An 18,753-nucleotide genomic window follows, 5' to 3' on the forward strand; every position below is an offset into this window, starting at 1 on the left:
GAGATAGTAGCTTCACAAGACGGTTTTAATGCCCCTTGGAAGAGAGGTGGAGGTCGCATTGGAATAAAAAGACAATATCAATGCCCCTTGGAAGAGTGGTGGAGGTCGCAATGGAATAAAAAGACAATATCAATGTCCCGTGGAAGAGACGTGACGGTCACAGTAGCTTAACAAGATGGTTTTAATGGCCCATGGAAGAAAGGTGGAGGCCGCAGTGGAATAAAAAGACAATATCAATGCCCCGTGGAAGAGACGTGAAGCTCACAGTAGCTTAACAAGATGGTTTTAATGGCCCATGGAAGAATGGTGGAGGTCGCAGTAGAAGAAAAGGACAAAATCAATGCGCAGTGGAAGAGACTTGGGGTCACAATAGCTTAACAAGATGGTTTTAATGCCCCTTGGAACACTGGTGGAGGTCACAGTGGAATAAAAAGACAATATCATTGACCCCTTGGAAGAGAAGTGGAGGTCGCAGTTGAATAAAAAGACAATATCAATGCCCTATGGAAGAGTGGTGGAGGTTGCAGTGGAAAAAAAGACAATGTCAATGCCCCGTGGAAGAGATGTAGAGGTCACAGTAGCTTAACAAGACCGTTTTAATGTCCCTTGGAAGAGTAGTGGAGGTCACAGTGGAATAAAAAGAAAATATCAATGCCCCTTGGAAGAGTGCTGGAGGTCGCAGTGGAATAAAAAGACAATATCAATGCCCCTTGGAAGAGTGGTGGAGGTCGCAGTGGAATAAAAAGACAAAAAGAGACAATATCAATGCCCCGTGGAAGAGACGTGGAGGTCGCAGTAGCCTAACAAGATGATTTTAATGCCCATTGGAAGAGTGGTGGAGGTCGCAGTGGAAAAAAAAGACAATATCAATGTCCCGTGGAAGAGACCTGGAGGTCACAGGAGCTTAAGAAGATGATTTTAATGCCTCTTGGAAGAATGGTGGAGGGCGCTCTGGAAAAAAAAGACAATATCAATTCCCCCTGGTAGAGACGTGGAGGTCAGAGTAGCTTAACAAGATGGTTTTAATGCCCCTTGGTAGAGTGGTGGAGTTTACATTAGAATAAAAAGACAATATCAATGCCCCGTGGAAGAGACGTTCAGATCACAGTAGCTTAACAAGACGGTTTTAATGCCCCTTGAAAGAGTGGTTGAGGTCGCTGTGGAATAAAAAGACAATATCAATGCCCCTTGGTAGAGTGGTGGAGGTCGCAAAGGAATAAAAGGACAATATCAATGCCCCGAGGAAGAGACGTGGAGGTCACAGTAGCTTAACAAGTCGATATTAATGCCACTTGGAAGAGTGGTGGAGGTTACAGTGGAATAAAAATACAATATCAATGCCCCGTGGAAGAGACGTGGAGATCACAGTAGCTTAACAAGATGGTTTTAATGCCCCTTGGAAGAGTGGTGGTCTTCGAAGTGGAATAAAAAGACAGTATCAATGCCCTTGGAAGAGAAGTGGAGATCACATTAGTTTAACAAGGCGGTTTTAATGCCCCTTGGAAGAGCTGTGGAGTTCAGATTGGTTTAACAAGATGGTTTTAATGACCCTTGGAAGAGACGTGAAGGTCACAGTAGCATAACTAAACGGTTTTAATGCTCCTTGGAAGAGTGGTGGAGGTTACAGTTGAAAAAAAGAACATATCAATGCCCAGTTGAAGAGACTTGGAGTTTACAGTAGCTTAACAAGATGGTTTTAATGCCCCTCGGGAAAGTGGTGGAGGCCGCAGTGGAATAAAAAGACAATATCAATGACCTCTTGGAAGAGTGGTGGAGGTCGCAATTGAATAAAAAGACAGTATCAGTGCCCTATGGAAGAGTGGTGGAGGTCACAGTGGATTAAAAAGAAAATATCAATGCCCCGTGGAAAAGACTTGGAGGTCACAGTAGCTTAACGGCACCGTTTTAATGCCCCTTGTAAGAGTGGTGGAGGTGGCAGTCAAATAAAAAGACAATATCAATGCCCCTTGTAAGAGTGGTGGAGGTCACAGTGGAATAAAAAGACAATATCAATGACCTGTGGAAGAGACGTGGAGGTCACAGTAGCCTAACAAGATGGTTTTAATGCCCATTGAAAGAGTGGTGGAGCTCGTAGTGGAATAAAAAGACAATATCAATGCCACGTGGAAGAGACCTAAAGGTCACAGTAGCCTAACAACATGGTTTTAATGACCCTTGGAAGAGTGGTGGAGGTCTCTGTGGAATAAAAAGACAATATCAATGCCCCGTGGAAGAGATGTGGAGGTCACAGTAGCTTAAAAAGATGGTTTTAATGCCCCTTGGAAGAGATGTGGAGTACAGATTGGTTTAACAAGATGGTTTTAATGCCCCTTGGTAGAGACGTGGAGGTCACAGTAGCTTAGCAAGACAATTTTAATTCCCCTTGGAAGAGTGGTGGAGGTTACAGTTGAATAAACAGACAATATCAATGCCCAGTGGAAGAGACTTCGAGGTCACAGGAGCTTAACAAGAATCTTTTAATGCCCCTTGGAAGAGTGGTGGAGGTCGCAGTGGAATAAAAAGACAACATCAATGCCCTATGCAAGAGTGGTGGAGGTCACAGTGGAATAAAAAGACAATATCAATGAGCCGTGGAAGAGACTTGGAGGTCACAGTAGCTTAACAACACCGTTTTAATGCCCCTTAGAAGAGTGGTGGAGGTCGCGATGGAATAAAAAGACAGTATCAATGCCCCTTGAAAGAGTGGTTGAGGTTGCAGTGGAATAAAAAGACAATATCAATGCCCTGTGGTAGAGATGTGGAGATCACAGTAGCCTAACAAGTTGGTTTTAATGCCCATTGGAAGAGTAGTGGAGGTCGCAGTGGAATAAAAAGACAATATCAATGCCCCGTGGAAGAGACCTCGAGGTCACAGTAGCTTAACAAGACAGTTTAATTGCCCCTTGGAAAAATGGTGGAGGTTACAGTGGAATAAAAAGTCAATATCAATGCCCCGTGGAAGAGACGTGGAGATAGTAGCTTACAAAAACGTTTTTAATGCCACTTGGAAGAGTGGTGGAGGTTACAGTGGAATAAAAAGACAAAATCAATGCCCCGTGGTAGAGACGTGGAGATAGTAGCTTAACAAGACGGTTTTAATGCCCCTTGGAAGAGTGGTGGAGGTCGCAGTGGAATAAAAAACAATATCAATGCGCCGTGGAAGAGACTTGGAGGTCAAGTAGATTAGCAAGATGGTTTTAATGCTCCTTGTAACACTGGTGGAGGTCACAGTGGAAAAAAAGACAATATCAATGACCCATTGGAAGAGTAGTGGAGATAGTAGCTTAAAAAAATGTTTTTAATGCCCCTTGGAAGAGTGGTGGAGGTTACAGTGGAATAAAAAGACAAAATCAATGCCCCGTCATAGAGAAGTGGAGATAGCAGCTTAACAAGACTGTTTTAATGCCCCTTGGAAGAGTGGTGGAGGTCGCATTGGAGTAAAAAGATAATATCAATGCCCCTTGGAAGAGACGTGAAGGTCACCGTAGGTTAGCAAGAAGGTTTTAATGCCCCTTGTAACACTGGTGGAGGTCACAGTGGAAAAAAAAGACAATATCAATGACCCCTTGGAAGAGCAGTGGAGATAGTAGCTTAACAAGATGGTTTTAATCCCCATTGGAAGAGTGGTGGAGGTTACAGTGGAATAAAAAGACAAAATCAATGCCTCGTGGTAGAGACGTGGAGATAGGAGCTTAACAAGACGGTTTTAATGCCCCTTGGAAGAATGGTGGAGGTCGCATTGGTATAAAAAGACAATATCAATGCCCCTTGGAAGAGTGGTGGAGGTCGCAATGGAATAAAAAGACAATATCAATGTCCCGTGGAAGAGACGTGAAGGTCACAGTAGCTTAACAAGATGGTTTTAATGCCCCATGGAAGAAAGGTGGAGGCCGCAGTGGAATAAAAAGACAATATCAATGCCCCGTGGAAGAGACGTGAAGGTCACAGTAGCTTAACAAGATGGTTTTAATGCCCCATGGAAGAATGGTGGAGTTCGCAGTCGAATAAAAAGACAATATCAATGCGCTGTGGAAGAGACTTGTAGGTCACAATAGCTTAACAAGATGGTTTTAATGCCCCTTGGAACACTGGTGGAGGTCACAGTGGAATAAAAAGACAATATCCTTGACCCCTTGGAAGAGTGGTGGAGGTCGCAGAGGAAAAAAAAGACAATATCAATTCCCCGTGGTAGAGACGTGGAGGTCACAGGAGCTTAACAAGATGCTTTTAATGCCCCTTGGTAGAGTGGTGGAGGTCGCAGTGGAAAAAAAAGACAATGTCAATGCCCCGTGGAAGAGATGTAGAGGTCACAGTAGCTTAACAAAACCGTTTTAATGCCCCTTGGAAGAGTGGTGGAGGTCGCTCTGGAAAAAAAAGACAATATCAATTCCCCGTGGTAGAGACGTGGAGGTCACAGTAGCTTAACAAGATGCTTTTAATGCCCCTTGGTAGAGTGGTGGAGGTCGCAGTGGAAAAAAAAGACAATGTCAATGCCCCGTGGAAGAGATGTAGAGGTCACAGTAGCTTAACAAAACCGTTTTAATGCCCCTTGGAAGAGTGGTGGAGGTCGCTCTGGAAAAAAAAGACAATATCAATTCCCGTGGTAGAGACGTGGAGGTCACAGTAGCTTAACAAGATGCTTTTAATGCCTCTTGGAAGAGTGGTTGAGGTCGCAGTGGAATAAAAAGACAATATCAATGCCCCGTGGTAGAGTGGTGGAGGTAGCAAAGGAATAAAAGGACAATATCAATGCCCCGAGGAAGAGACGTATAGGTCACAGTAGCTTAACAAGTCGATATTAATGCCACTTGGAAGAGTGGTGGAGGTTACAGTGGAATAAAAATACAATATCAATGCCCCGTGGAAGAGACGTGGAGATCACAGAAGCTTACCAAGATGGTTTTAATGCCCCTTGGAAGAGTGGTGGTCTTCGCAGTGGAATAAAAAGACAATATCAATGCTCCGTGGAAGAGAAGTGGAGATCACAGTTGTTTAACAAGACGGTTTTAATGCCCCTTGGAAGAGCTGTGGAATTCAGATTGGTTTAACAAGATGGTTTTAATGCCACTTGGAAGAGACGTGAAGGTCACAGTAGCATAACAAGACGGTTTTAATGCCCCTTGGAAGAGTGGTGGAGGTTACAGTTGAATAAAAGAACATATCAATGATCAGTTGAAGAGACTTGGAGTTCACAGTAGCTTAACAAGATGGTTTTAATGCCCCTTGGAAGAGTGGTGGAGACCGCAGTGGAATAAAAAGAAAATATCAATGACCTCTTGGAAGAGTGGTGGACGTCGCAATTGAATAAAAAGACAGTATCAGTGCCCTATGGAAGAGTGGTGGAGTACGCAGTGGATTAAAAAGACAATATCAATGCCCCGTGGAAGAGACTTGGAGGTCACAGTAGCTTAACGGCACCATTTTAATGCCCCTTGTAAGAGTGGTGGAGGTGGCAGACGAATAAAAAGACAATATCAATGCCCATTGTAAGAGTGGTTGAGGTCACAGTGGAATAAAAAGACAATATCAATGCCCTGTGGAAGAGACGTGGAGGTCACAGTAGCCTAACAAGATGGTTTTAATGCCCATTGAAAGAGTGGTGGAGCTCATAGTGGAATAAAACACAATATCAATGCCACGTGGAAGAGACGTGGAGATAGTAGCTTAACAAGACAATTTTAATGCCCTTGAAAGAGTGGTGGAGATCGCACTGGAATCAAAAGACAATATCAGTGCCCCTTGGAAGAGTTGTGGAGGTCGCAATGGAATAAAAAGACAATACCAATGCCCCATGGAAGAGACGTGAAGGTCACAGTAGCTTAACAAGATGGTTTTAATGCCCCATGGAAGAGTGGTAGAGGTCGCAGTGGAATAAAAAGACAATATCAATGCGCCGTGGAAGAGATGTGGAGGTCACAGTAGCTTAACAAGATGGTTTTAATGCCCCTTGGAACAGGGGTGGAGGTCGCAGTGGAAAAAAAAGACAATATTAATGCCCCTTGGAAGAGTAGTGGAGGTCGGAGTTGAATAAAAAGACAATATTAATGCCCTATGGAAGAGTGGTAGAGGTCGCAGTGGAATAAAAAGACAATATCAATGCCCCATGGAAGAGTGGTGGAGGTCGCAGTGAAATAAAAAGACAATATCAATGCCCCTTGGAAGAGACGTGGAGGTCACAGTAGCCTAACAAGATGGTTTTAATGCCCATTGGAAGAGTGGAGGAGGTCGCAGCGGAATAAAAATACAAAATCAATGCCCCATGGAAGAGACCTGGAGGTCACAGTAGCTTAACAAGACGGTTTTAATGCCCCTTGGAAGAGTGGTGGAGGTCGCTGTGGAATAAAAAGACAATATCAATGCCCCTTGGAAGAGTGTTGGAGGTCGCTGTGGAAAAAAAGGACTAAATCAATGCACCATGGTAGAGACGTGAAGGTCACAGTAGCTAAACAAAACGGTTTTAATGCCCCTTGGAAGAGTGGTGGAGGTTACATTGGAATAAAAAGACAATATCAATGCCCCGTGGAAGAGACGGGCAGATCAAAGTGGCTTAACAAGACGGTTTTAATGCCCCTTAGAAGAGTGGTGGAGGTCGCAGTGGAATAAAAAGACAATATTAATGCCCCTTGGTAGAGCGGTGGAGGTCGCAATGGAATTAAAAAGACAATATCAATGCCCCGTGGAAGAGTGGTGGAGGTCGCAGTGAAATAAAAAGACAATATCAATGCCCCGTGGAAGAGACGTGGAGGTCACAGAAGCCTAACAAAATGGTTTTAATGCCCATTGGAAGAGTGGTGGAGGTCGCAGTGGAATAAAAAGACAATATCAATTCCCCTTGGAAGAGTGGTGGAGGTCGCAGTGAAATAAAAGGACAATATCAATGCCCCGTGGAAGAGAAGTGGAGGCCACAGTAGCTTAACAAGATGGTTTTAATGCCCATTGGAAGAGTGGTGGAAGGATGCAGTGAAATAAAAAGACAATATCTATACCCTGTGGAAGAGACGTGGAGGTCACAGTAGCCTAACAAGATGGAAGAGTGGTGGAGGTCGTAGTGGAATAAAAAGACAAAAACAATGCCCCATGGAAGAGACCTTGAGGTCACGGTAGCTTAAAAAGATGGTTTTCATGCCCCTTGGAAGAGTGGTGGAGGTCGCTGTGGAATAAAAAGACAATATCAATGCCTCTTGGAAGAGTGGTGGAGGTCGCTGTGAAAAAAAACTACAAAATCAATGCCCCGTGGTAGAGACGTGAAGGTCACAGTAGCTAAACAAGAAGATTTTAATGCCCCTTGGAAGAGTGGTGGAGGTTACATTGGAATAAAAACACAATATCAATGCCCCGTGGAAGAGACATGCAGATCACAGCAGCTTAACAAGACAGTTTTAATACCCCCTGGAAGAGTGGTGGAGGTCGCAGTGGAATAAAAAGACAATATCAATGCGCCGTGATAGAGATGTGGAGGTCACAGTAGCTAAACAAAACGGTTTTAATGCCCCTTGGAAGAGTGGTGGAGGTTACATTGGAATAAAAAGACATTATCAATGCCCCGTTGAAGAGACGGGCAGATCAAAGTGGCTTAACAAGACGGTTTTAATGCCCCTTAGAAGAGTGGTGGAGGTCGCAGTGGAATAAAAAGAAAATATTAATGCCCCTTGGTAGAGCGGTGGAGGTCGCAATGGAATTAAAAAGACAATATCAATGCCCCGTGGAAGAGTGGTGGAGGTTGCAGTGAAATAAAAAGACAATATCAATGCCCCGTGGAAGAGACGTGGAGGTCGGAGTTGAATAAAAAGACAATATCAATGCCCTATGGAAGAGTGGTGGAGGTCGCAGTGGAATAAAAAGACAATATCAATGCCCCTTGGAAGAGAGATGGAGGTCGCAGTGAAATAAAAAGACAATATCAGTGCCCCGTGGAAGAGACATGGAGGTCACAGTAGCCTAACATCATGGTTTTAATGCCCATTGGAAGAGTGGTGGAGGTCGCAGCAGAATAAAAAGACAAAATCAATGCCCCATGGAAGAGACCTGGAGGTCACAGTAGCTTAACAAGACGGTTTTAATGCCCCTTGGAAGAGTGGTGAAGGTCGCTGTGGAATAAAAAGACAATATCAATGCCCCTTGGAAGAGTGATGGTGGTCGCTGTGGAAAAAAAGGACAAAATCGATGCTCCGTGGTAGAGACGTGAAGGTCACAGTAGCTAAACAAAACGGTTTTAATGCCCCTTGAAGAGTGGTGGAGGTTACTTTGGAATAAAAAGACAATATCAATTCCCCGTGGAAGAGACGTGCAGATCACAGTAGCTTAACAAGACGGTTTTAATGCCACTTGGAAGAGTGGTGGAGGTCGCAGTGGAATAAAAAGACAATATTAATGTCCATTGGTAGAGTGGTGGAGGTCGCAATGGAATTAAAAAGACAATATCAATGCCCCGTAGAAGAGTGGTGGAGGTCGCAGTGAAATAAAAAGACAATATCAATGCCCCGTGGAAGAGACGTGGAGGTCACAGTAGCCTAACAAGATGGTTTCAATGCCCATTCGAAGCGTGGTGGAGGTCGCAGTGGAATAAAAATACAATATTAATGCCCCTTGGTAGAGTGGTGGAGGTTGCAATGTAATTAAAAAGACAATATCAGTGCCCCGTGGAAAAGACATGGAGGTCACAGTAGCTTAACAACACAGTTTTACTGCCCCTTGGAAGAGCTGTGGAGTTCAGAGTCGTTTAACAAGATGGTTTTAATGCCCCGTGGTAGTGACTTGGAGGTCACAGTAGCTTAACAAGACAGTTTTAATGCCCCTTGTAAGAGTCGTGGAGGTCGCAGTGGAATAAAAAGACAATATCAATGCCCCTTGGAAGAGTGGTGGAGGTCGCAGTGGAATAAAAAAAAAAAATCAATGCCCCTTGGAAGAGTGGTGGAGGTGGCAGTGGATTAAAAAGACAATATCAATGTCTCGTGGAAGAGACATGGAGGTCACAGTAGCCTAACAAGATGGTTTTAATGCCCCTTGAAAGAGTGGTGGAGGGTGCAGTGGAATAAAAAGACAATATCAATGCCCAGTGGAAGAGACGTGGAGGTCACAGTAGCTTAACAAGACGTTTTTAATGCCCCTTGGAAGAGTGGTGGAGGTTGCTGTGGAATAAAAAGACAATATCAATGCCCCGTGGAAGAGATTTGGAGGTCACAGTAGCTTAACAAGACGGTTTTAATGCCCCTTGGAAGAGCTGTGGAGTTCAGCGTGGTTTAGCAAGATGGTTTTAATGCCTCTTGGAAGAGTGGTGGAGGTTACATTGGAATAAAAAGACAATATCAATGCCCCGAGGAAGAGACGTGCCGATCACAGTAGCTTAATAAGACGGTTTTAATGCCCCTTGGAAGAGTGGTGGAGGTCGCAGTGGAATAAAAAGACAATATTAATGCCCCTTGGTAGAGTGGTGGAGTTCGCAATGGAATTAAAAAGACAATATCCATGCCGCGTGGAAGAGTGGTGGAAGTCGCAGTGAAATAAAAAGACAATATCAATGCCCCATGGAAGAGACGTGCAGATCACAGTAGCCTAACAAGATAGTTTTAATGCCCATTGGAAGAGTGGTGGAGGTCGCAGTAGAATAAAAAGACAATATCAATACCCCTTTGAAGAGTGGTGGAGGATGCAGTGAAATAAAAAGACAATATCAATACCCCGTGGAAGAGAAGTGGAGGTCACAGTAGCCTAACAAGATGGAAGAGTGGTGGAGGTCGCAGTGGAAAAAAAAGACAAGAACCAATGCCCCATGGAAGAGACCTGGAGGTCACAGTAGCTTAAAAAGATGGTTTTAATGCCACTTGGAAGAGTGGTGGAGGTCACTGTGGAATAAAAAGACAATATCAATGCCCCTTGGAAGAGTGGTGGAGGTCGCTTTGAAAAAAAAGGATAAAATCAATGCCCCGTGGTAGAGACGTGAAAGTCACAGTAGCTAAACAAGTCGGTTTTAATGCCCCTTGGAAGAGTGGTGGAGGTTACATTGGAATAAAAACACAAAATCAATGCCCCGTGGAAGAGACATGCAGATCACAGCAGCTTAACAAGACAGTTTTAATACCCCTTGGAAGAGTGGTGGAGGTCGCAGTGGAATAAAAAACAATATCAATGCGCCGTGATAGAGATGTGGAGGTCTCAGTAGCTTAACAAGATGGTTTTAATGCCCCTTGGAACAGTGGTGGAGGTCGCAGTGGAATAAAAAGACAATATCAATGCCCCTTGGAAGAGTAGTGGAGGTCGGAGTTGAATAAAAAGACAATATCAATGCCCTATGGAAGAATGGTGGAGGTCGCAGTGGAATAAAAAGACAATATCAATGCCCCTTGGAAGAGTGGTGGAGGTCGCAGTGAAATAAAAAGACAATATCATTGCCCCGTGGAAAAGACGTGGTGGTCACAGTAGCCTAACATCATGGTTTTAATGCCCATTGAAAGAGTGGTGGAGGTCGCAGCGGAATAAAAAGACAAAATCAATGCCTCATGGAAGAGACCTGGAGGTCACAGTAGCTTAACAAGATGGTTTTAATGCCCCTTGGAAGAGTGGTGGAGGTCGCTGTGGAATAAAAAGACAATATCAATGCCCCTTGGAAGAGTGGTGGTGGTCGCTGTGGAAAAAAAGGACAAAATCAATGCCCCGTGGTAGAGACGTTAATGTCACAGTAGCTAAACAACACGGTTTTAATGCCCCTTGGAAGAGTGGTGGAGGTGACATTGGAATAAAAAGACAATATCAATGCCCCGTGGAAGAGACATGCAGGTCACAGTAGCTTAACAAGACGGATATAAAGCCCCTTGGAAGAGTGGTGGAGGTCGCAGTGAAATAAAAAGACAATATCAGTGCCCCGTGGAAGAGACGTGGAGGTCACAGTAGCCTAACAAGTTGGTTTTAATGTCCATTGGAAGAGTGGTGGAGGTCGCAGCGGAATAAAAAGAAAAAATCAATGCCCCATGGAAGAGACCTGGAGGTCAGAGTAGCTTGCCAAGATGGTTTTAATGCCCCTTGAAAGAGTGGTGGAGGTAGCTGTGGAAAAAAAGGACAAAATCAATGCCCCGTGGAAGAGAAGTGGAGGTCACGGTAGCCTAATAAGATGAAAGAGTGGTGGATGTCGCAGTGGAAAAAAAACACGAAATCAATGCCCCATGGAAGAGACCTGGAGGTCACAGTAGCTTAAAAAAACGGTTTTAATGCCCCTTGGAAGAGTGGTGGAGGTCGCTGTGGAATAAAAAGACAATATCAATGCCCCTTGGAAGAGTGGTGGAGATCGCTTTGAAAAAAAAGGACAAAATCAATGCCCCGTGGTAGAGACGTGAAAGTCACATTAGCTAAACAAGTCGGTTTTAATGCCCCTTGGAAGAGTGGTGGAGGTTACATTGGAATAAAAACACAAAATCAATGCCCCGTGGAAGAGACATGCAGATCACAGCAGCTTAACAAGACAGTTTTAATACCCCTTGGAAGAGTGGTGGAGGTCGCACTGGAATAAAAAGACAATATTAATGCCCCTTGGTAGAATGGTGGCGGTCGCAATAGAATTGAAAAGACAATATCAATGCTCCGTGGAAGAGTGGTAGAGTTCGCAGTGAAATAAAAAGGCAATATCAATGCCCCGTGAAGAGACGTGGAGGTCACAGTAGCCTAACAAGATGGTTTTAATGCCCATTCGAAGAGTGGTGGAGGTCGCAGTGGAATAAAAAGACAATATCAATGCCCCTTGGAAGAGTGGTGGAGGATGCAGTGAAATAAAAAGACAATATCAATACCCCGTGGAAGAGACGTGGAGGTCACAGTAGCCTAACATCATGGTTTTAATGCCCATTGGAAGAGTGGTGGAGGTCGCTGTGGAATAAAAAGGCAATATCAATGCCCCTTGGAAGAGTGGTGGAGATCGCTTTGAAAAAAAAGGACAAAATCAATGCCCCGTGGTAGAGACGTGAAAGTCACATTAGCAAAACAAGTCGGTTTTAATGCCCCTTGGAAGAGTGGTGGAGTTGACATTGGAATAAAAAGACAATATAAATGCCCCGTGGAAGAGACGTGCAGATCACAGTAGCTTAACAAGATGGATATAAAGCCCCTTGGAAGAGTGGTGGAGGTCGCAGTGGAATAAAAAGACAATATTAATGCCCCTTGGTAGAGTGGTGGAGGTCGCAATAGAATTAAAAAGGCAATATCAATGCTCCGTGGAAGAGTGGTAGAGGTCGCAGTGAAATAAAAAGGCAATATCAATGCCCCGTGAAGAGACGTGGAGGTCACAGTAGCCTAACAAGATGGTTTTAATGCCCATTCGAAGAGTGGTGGAGGTCGCAGTGGAATAAAAAGACAATATCAATGCCCCTTGGAAGAGTGGTGGAGGATGCAGTGAAATAAAAAGACAATATCAATATCCCGTGGAAAAGAAGTGGAGGTCACAGTAGCCTAACAAGATGGTTTTAATGCCCATAGGAAGAGTGGTGGAGGTCGCAGTGGAATAAAAAGACAAACGCAATGCCCCTTGGAAGAGTGGTGGAGGTCGCTGTGAAAAAAAAAGGACAAAATCAATGCCCCGTGTTAGAGACGTAAAGGTCACAGTAGCTAAACAAGACGGTTTTAATGCCCCTTGGAAGAGTGGTGGAGGTTACATTGGAATAAAAAGACAATATCAATGCCCCGTGGAAAAGACGTGCAGATCACAGTAGCTTAACAAGACAGTTTTAATGCCCCTTGGAAGAGTGGTGGAGGTCGCAGTGGAATAAAAAGACAATATAAATGCCCCTTGGTAGAGTGGTGGAGGTCGCAATGGAATTAGAAAGACACTATCATTGCCCCGTGGAAGAGACGTGGAGGTCACAGTAGATTAAGAAGACAGTTTTAATACCCTTTGGAAGAGTGGTGGAAGTCGCTGTGGAATAAAAAGACAATATCAATGTCCCGTGGAAGAGACATCGAAGTCATAGCAGCTTAACAACACAATTTTAATGCCCCTTGGAAGAGCTGTGGAGTTCAGAGTGGTTTAACAAGATGGTTTTAATGCCCCGTGGAAGAGACGTGGAGGTCACAGTAGCTTAACAAGACAGTTTTAATGCCCCTTGGTAGAGTTTTGGAGGTCGCAATGGAATTAAAAAGACAATATCAATGCCCCGTGGAAGAGTGGTGGAGGTCGCAGTGAAATAAAAAGACAATATCAATGCCCCGTGGAAGAGACGTGGAGGTCACAGTAGCCTAACAAGATGGTTTTAATGCCCATACGAAGAGTGGTGGAGACCGCAGTGGAATAAAAAGACAATATCAATGCCCCTTGGAAGAGTGGTGGAGGATGCAGTGAAATAAAAAGACAATATCAATACCCCGTGGAAGAGACGTGGAGGTCACAGAAGCCTAACAAGATGGTTTTAATGCCCATTGGAAGAGTGGTGGAGGTCGCAGTGGAATAAAAAGACAAAATCAATGCCCCAAGGAAGAGACCTGGAGGTCCCAGTAGCTTAAAAAGACGGTTTTAATGCCCCTTGGAAGAGTGGTGGAGGTCGCTTTGAATAAAAAAGGACAAAATCAATGCCCCGTGGTTGAGACGTAAAGGTCACAGTAGCTAAACAAGACGGTTTTAATGCCCCTTGGAAGAGTGGTGGAGGTTACATTGGAATAAAAACACAATATCAATGCGCTGTGGAAGAGACGTGCAGATCACAGTAGCTTAACAAGACAGTTTTAGCGCCCCTTGGAAGAGTGGTGGTAGTCCCTGTGGAATAAAAAGACAATATCAATGCCCCGTGGAAGAGACATGGAGGTCACAGTAGCTTAACAACACAGTTTTAATGCCCCTTGGAAGAGCTGTGGAGTTCAGAGTCGTTTAACAAGATGGTTTTAATGCCCCGTGGAAGAGACGTGGAGGTCACAGTAGCTTAACGAGATGGTTTTAATGCCCCTTGGAAGAGTGGTGGAGGTCGTAGTGGAATAAAAAGACAATATCACTGCCCCTTGGAAGAATGGTGGAGGTCGCAGTGGAATAAAAAAACAATATCAATGCCCCTTGGAAGAGTGGTGGAGGTGACAGTGGATTAAAAAAGACAATATCAATGCCTCGTGTTAGAGAAATGGAGGTCACAGTAGCCTAACAAGATGGTTTTAATGCCCCTTGAAAGAGTGGTGGAGGGCGCAGTGTGTGGGTCTGGGAGGCGGAACCTCTGAGCAACTATACAAGGGGGCGGTCCTTGTAAGGAAGCGGGTGGCGACCAGGGAAGATGGGCAGGTAGTCACAGCAGGTGACCGGGACAGTCTCTGGGTAAACGGGCAGGAGGTCACGGCAAGTGACCGGGACAGTCTCTGGGTGAACGGGCAGGGGGTCACAGCAAGTGACCGGGGCAGTCTCTGGGTGAACGGGCAGGAGGTCACGGCAAGTGACCGGGACAGTCTCTGGGTAAAGGGTAGGTACGACCTGTGACGGCTGAGCCTCCAGGTAGGCTAGCAGGCAGATGGCAGATGTGTGCTCCCAGGTGAGCAGGCGAGAGTCTCTGGATAAGCAGGTGGTAACAGCATGTGACGGCGGAGCCTCCAGGTAGGCTAACAGGCAGGTAGCAGATGAGCGCTCCCAGGTGAGCGGGCAAGAGTCTCTGGACTGGCAGGTGGTCACAGCACATGATGGCGGAGCCTCCAGGTAGGCCAACAGACAGGTAGCAGGTGAGCGCTCCCAGGTGAGCGGGCAAGAGTCTCTGGACAGGCAGGTGGTCACAGCACGTGACGGCGGAGCCTCCAGGTAGGCTAGCAGGCAGGTAGCAGGTGAGCGCTCCCAGGTGAGCGGGCAAGAGTCTCTGGACAGGCAGGTGGTCACAGCACGTGACGGCGGAGCCTCCAGGTAGGCTAGCAGGCAGGTAGCAGATGTGCGCTCCCAGGTGAGCGGGCAAGCTGGTCCATAGACAGACTGACAGGTGTCAGAAGGCAGACCGTCGGACCTCAGGCTAGCAAGCAGGTAAGCGGATTATCAGGCAGGAATCAGACAGCAAACTGGCAGGAAACTGGCAGGTAACTGGCAGGTAACTGGAGACGTGACCTGAGGGCTGAAGCAGAGTAGTGAACAGTGCAACAACATTGCTCGGGCACCTCCATTTTGGAGGAGGTGCCTTATATATGGTGAAGTCCTCCGGCCATTGGCCGGGGACTCCTTAGGACGGCGCGTGCGGCCCCTTTATGAGGGGGGGCAGTGCGCACGCTCTAAGCACCGTGGCCGGGAAGGAGCGCGCGCTGCCAGCAGAGCGGGAGGAGGACGCCGGGCTCGGAGCGGAGAGGTGAGGGGAACAGCGTCCCTGCCTAGCAGAGGGCAGGGACGCCGACGCTACAGTACCCCCCCCTTTAGGCCCCCCTTTTTTAGGCCAGACAGAAATTTAGCAAGGATGAGAGGGGCATGGATGTTCTCCCGGGGCTCCCACGTTCTCTCTTCAGGACCAAACCCCTTCCAATCTACTAGAAAAAAGGTCTTTCCTCTTACCCTTTTGGTGTCCAGAATGTTCTCTACCTCAAACTCGTTTTCAGCGGAAACCGGAGCAGGAGGCGTACCTGTAGACTTGGAAAAAGAGTTAAGTACCACGGGTTTGAGGAGAGATACATGGAAGGAGTTAGGGTTCCGCAAGTTGGCCAGGAGTTTCAATTTATAGGCCACCGGGTTGATCTGACTGATGACCTCCAGAGGACCGATGAACCGAGGCCCTAACTTATAGGAAGGAATCTTGAGCCGGACATACTTGGACAAGAGCCAGACCTTATCCCCTGGACGGAATTGAGGAGGATCCAGACGTTTTTTGTCAGCATGTCTTTTCATACGCTCGGACGACTGAAGGAGTGCGGACCGGGTACTCTCCCATATGGAGGAAAATTTGTTAACAAGAGATTCCGCAGTCGGATTATCCACTGAGGTGGAGACGGGAAATGGGATCCGAGGATGCTGACCGAAGACTACAAAAAACGGGGATTTGGAGGAAGATTCGCTCTCGTGATTGTTGTAAGAGAATTCGGCCCATGGCAGGAGATCCACCCAGTCAGAATGGTGGGCATTAACGAAGTGCCGAAGGTAACTGGTCAGGATCTGATTGATCCGCTCCACTTGACCATTAGACTGTGGGTGGTAAGCGGAGGAGAAGTCCAGGGTGACGTCTAGCAACTTACAAGTGGCTCTCCAGAAACGTGAGGTGAACTGTACCCCACGATCCGACACAATGTGGAGGGGCAGGCCATGAAGACGGAAGATGTGGCGGATAAAGTCTTTAGCCAGCTCGGGTGCAGACGGGAGGCCTGGCAGGGGAATGAAGTGAGCCATCTTGGAAAAGCGGTCAGCGACCACCCAAATGACCGTACAACCGGCAGAGACGGGGAGATCAGTTATGAAGTCCATAGCTATATGCTGCCAGGGGACAGCAGGTACAGGAAGCGGAAGGAGGCGACCGGCTGGCAGGTGTCTCGGAACTTTGTTGCGGGCGCAGGACACACAGGCAGAAACAAAGTCTATTACGTCCTTGTGCAGGGTAGGCCACCAGTAGTGCCGGGTAATAAGCTGGAGGGTCTTTTTCTGACCGGCGTGGCCAGCTAGTTTAGACGAATGACCCCAGTGTAGGATCTTCTCCCGATCAGGTACCGATACGAAAGTCTTACCGGGAGGGAGACGATTTAGACTCACGGGAGCCACCTGCATTACTCTGGCGTGATACATGATATGTTTAGGTTCTTCCTCGAGATCAGACACCAGAAAGGATCGGGACAAGGCGTCTGCTTTGATGTTTTTGTCAGCCGGGCGAAAATGAAGAACAAAATCAAAGCGAACAAAAAACAAGGACTACCGGGCTTGGCGCGGGTTAAGTCTCTGGGCATGCTGGAGGTAAGCCAAGTTCTTGTGGTCAGTGTAAATTATTACCGGGTGAAGAGCCCCCTCGAGTAGGTAACGCCACTCCTCCAATGCCAGCTTGATGGCCAATAACTCTCGGTCTCCTATGGAATAGTTGCGCTCAGAAGAGGAGAAGAGTTTGGAGAAGAAGCCGCAAGTTACCATTCTCCCGGAAGACGATTTTTGGGTAAGTACCGCTCCGGCTCCAGAGGAGGAGGCGTCAACTTCCAGGAAGAACTGCTTGTTGCCGTCCGGGCGATGCAGCACCGGGGCGGAAGAGAAGGCCTGTTTTAAGGAAAGAAAGGCCTCCTCTGCTTCGGGCGGCCACTCTCTGGGATTAGTGCCCTTACGGGTGAGCGTGGAAATTGGGGCAGTCCGGGAAGAGAAGTGCGGTATGAAGAGGCGGTAGTAGTTGGCGAAGCCCAGGAACCGCTGAATAGCCTTCAACCCCTCCGGTAGAGGCCATTTCTCGATGGCAGACAGTTTCTCTGGATCCATTCGTAGGCCGGTCTGAGAAATAATGTAGCCCAAAAACGGAAGCGAGGTCTTCTCAAAGAGGCACTTCTCATATTTAGCGAAGAGGTGATTCTGCCTGAGCCTGAGCAGGACCTGACGAACATCCCTCCGGTGAGTCTGGAGTTCCGGAGAGAAGACCAAGATGTCGTCCAGGTACACCACTACGCAGGAGTAGAGAAGGTCCCGGAAGATGTCATTGACCAACTCTTGAAAGACGGCAGGAGCGTTACAGAGACCAAAGGGCATTACCAGATATTCATAGTGGCCGTCCCGGGTGTTAAATGCAGTCTTCCATTCATCCCCCTGACGGATACGGACCAGGTTGTACGCCCCACGGAGGTCCAGTTTGGTGAAGATTCTAGCCCCCCTCAGACGATCAAATAATTCCGGAATGAGCGGAAGGGGGTACTTATTCTTCACCGTGATCTGGTTAAGGCCTCTATAGTCTATACAGGGACGGAGAGAGCCGTCCTTCTTTTTAACAAAAAAGAAGCCTGCTCCCGCCGGGGAGGTAGATTTCCGGATGAATCCCCGGGCCAGATTCTCCTCAATATATTCGGACATCGACCGGGTCTCAGCAGCGGACAATGGGTAAATACGCCCACGGGGAGGCGTAGTACCGGGTAACAGGTCGATAGGACAGTCGTATGGTCTATGAGGGGGTAATGTCTCTGCCTCCTTTTTATTAAAGACATCAGCAAATGACCAATAAGGAATCGGAAGTCCAGGTAGATTAGTTGGGGTAGGAGAAGGACGGACGGGATGAACGGGAACCGAACAAGTCTTATGGCAGTCCTGTCCCCAGCGAAGGACTTCTCCGGTCTGCCAGTCAAGCACGGGTGCATGTTTCTGGAGCCAAGGTAGGCCTAGTAAGAGGGCGTGAGAGAGTCCAGGCAGAACATGAAAAGAGATGCTCTCAGAATGCAGCATTCCCACCTGCAGAGTAATGGATTCGGTGATGAGTTGGATGGGACGTGGTAAGAGGCCCCCATCCACGGCAGCGACAGACAAGGGTACAGCCAGAGGTTTGGTGGGAATGCGGTATTTTTCTACCAGGGACTGTGAAATAAGATTCCCGGCTGCTCCAGAGTCAAGTTGGGCTAGTTCGAAATAACGGTTCTCCCCGCAGATAATTGAGACTGACAGCAGCAGAGATGGAGAGGATTTATTCTTGTCTAGGTCGACCTCTCTGAGCGAACCTAGACACAGGCGTTTCCCGACCTCTCCGGGCAGATACGGATCCGGTGCTCCTTACTGCCACAGTAGAAGCAGCTCCCCTCGGCACGGCGTAAGTCCTGACGGGTTTTGACCATCTTGGTCTGGTCGACCTGCATAGGCTCAGGAGAGTGTACCTGGGGAGAAACGGAGGGAGTGATGGG

This window comes from Phyllobates terribilis, unplaced genomic scaffold (genome assembly GCF_046119375.1).
Source record: "Phyllobates terribilis strain yellow unplaced genomic scaffold, ASM4611937v1 Scaffold_23__1_contigs__length_19252631, whole genome shotgun sequence".
NCBI lineage: Eukaryota > Metazoa > Chordata > Amphibia > Anura > Dendrobatidae > Phyllobates > Phyllobates terribilis.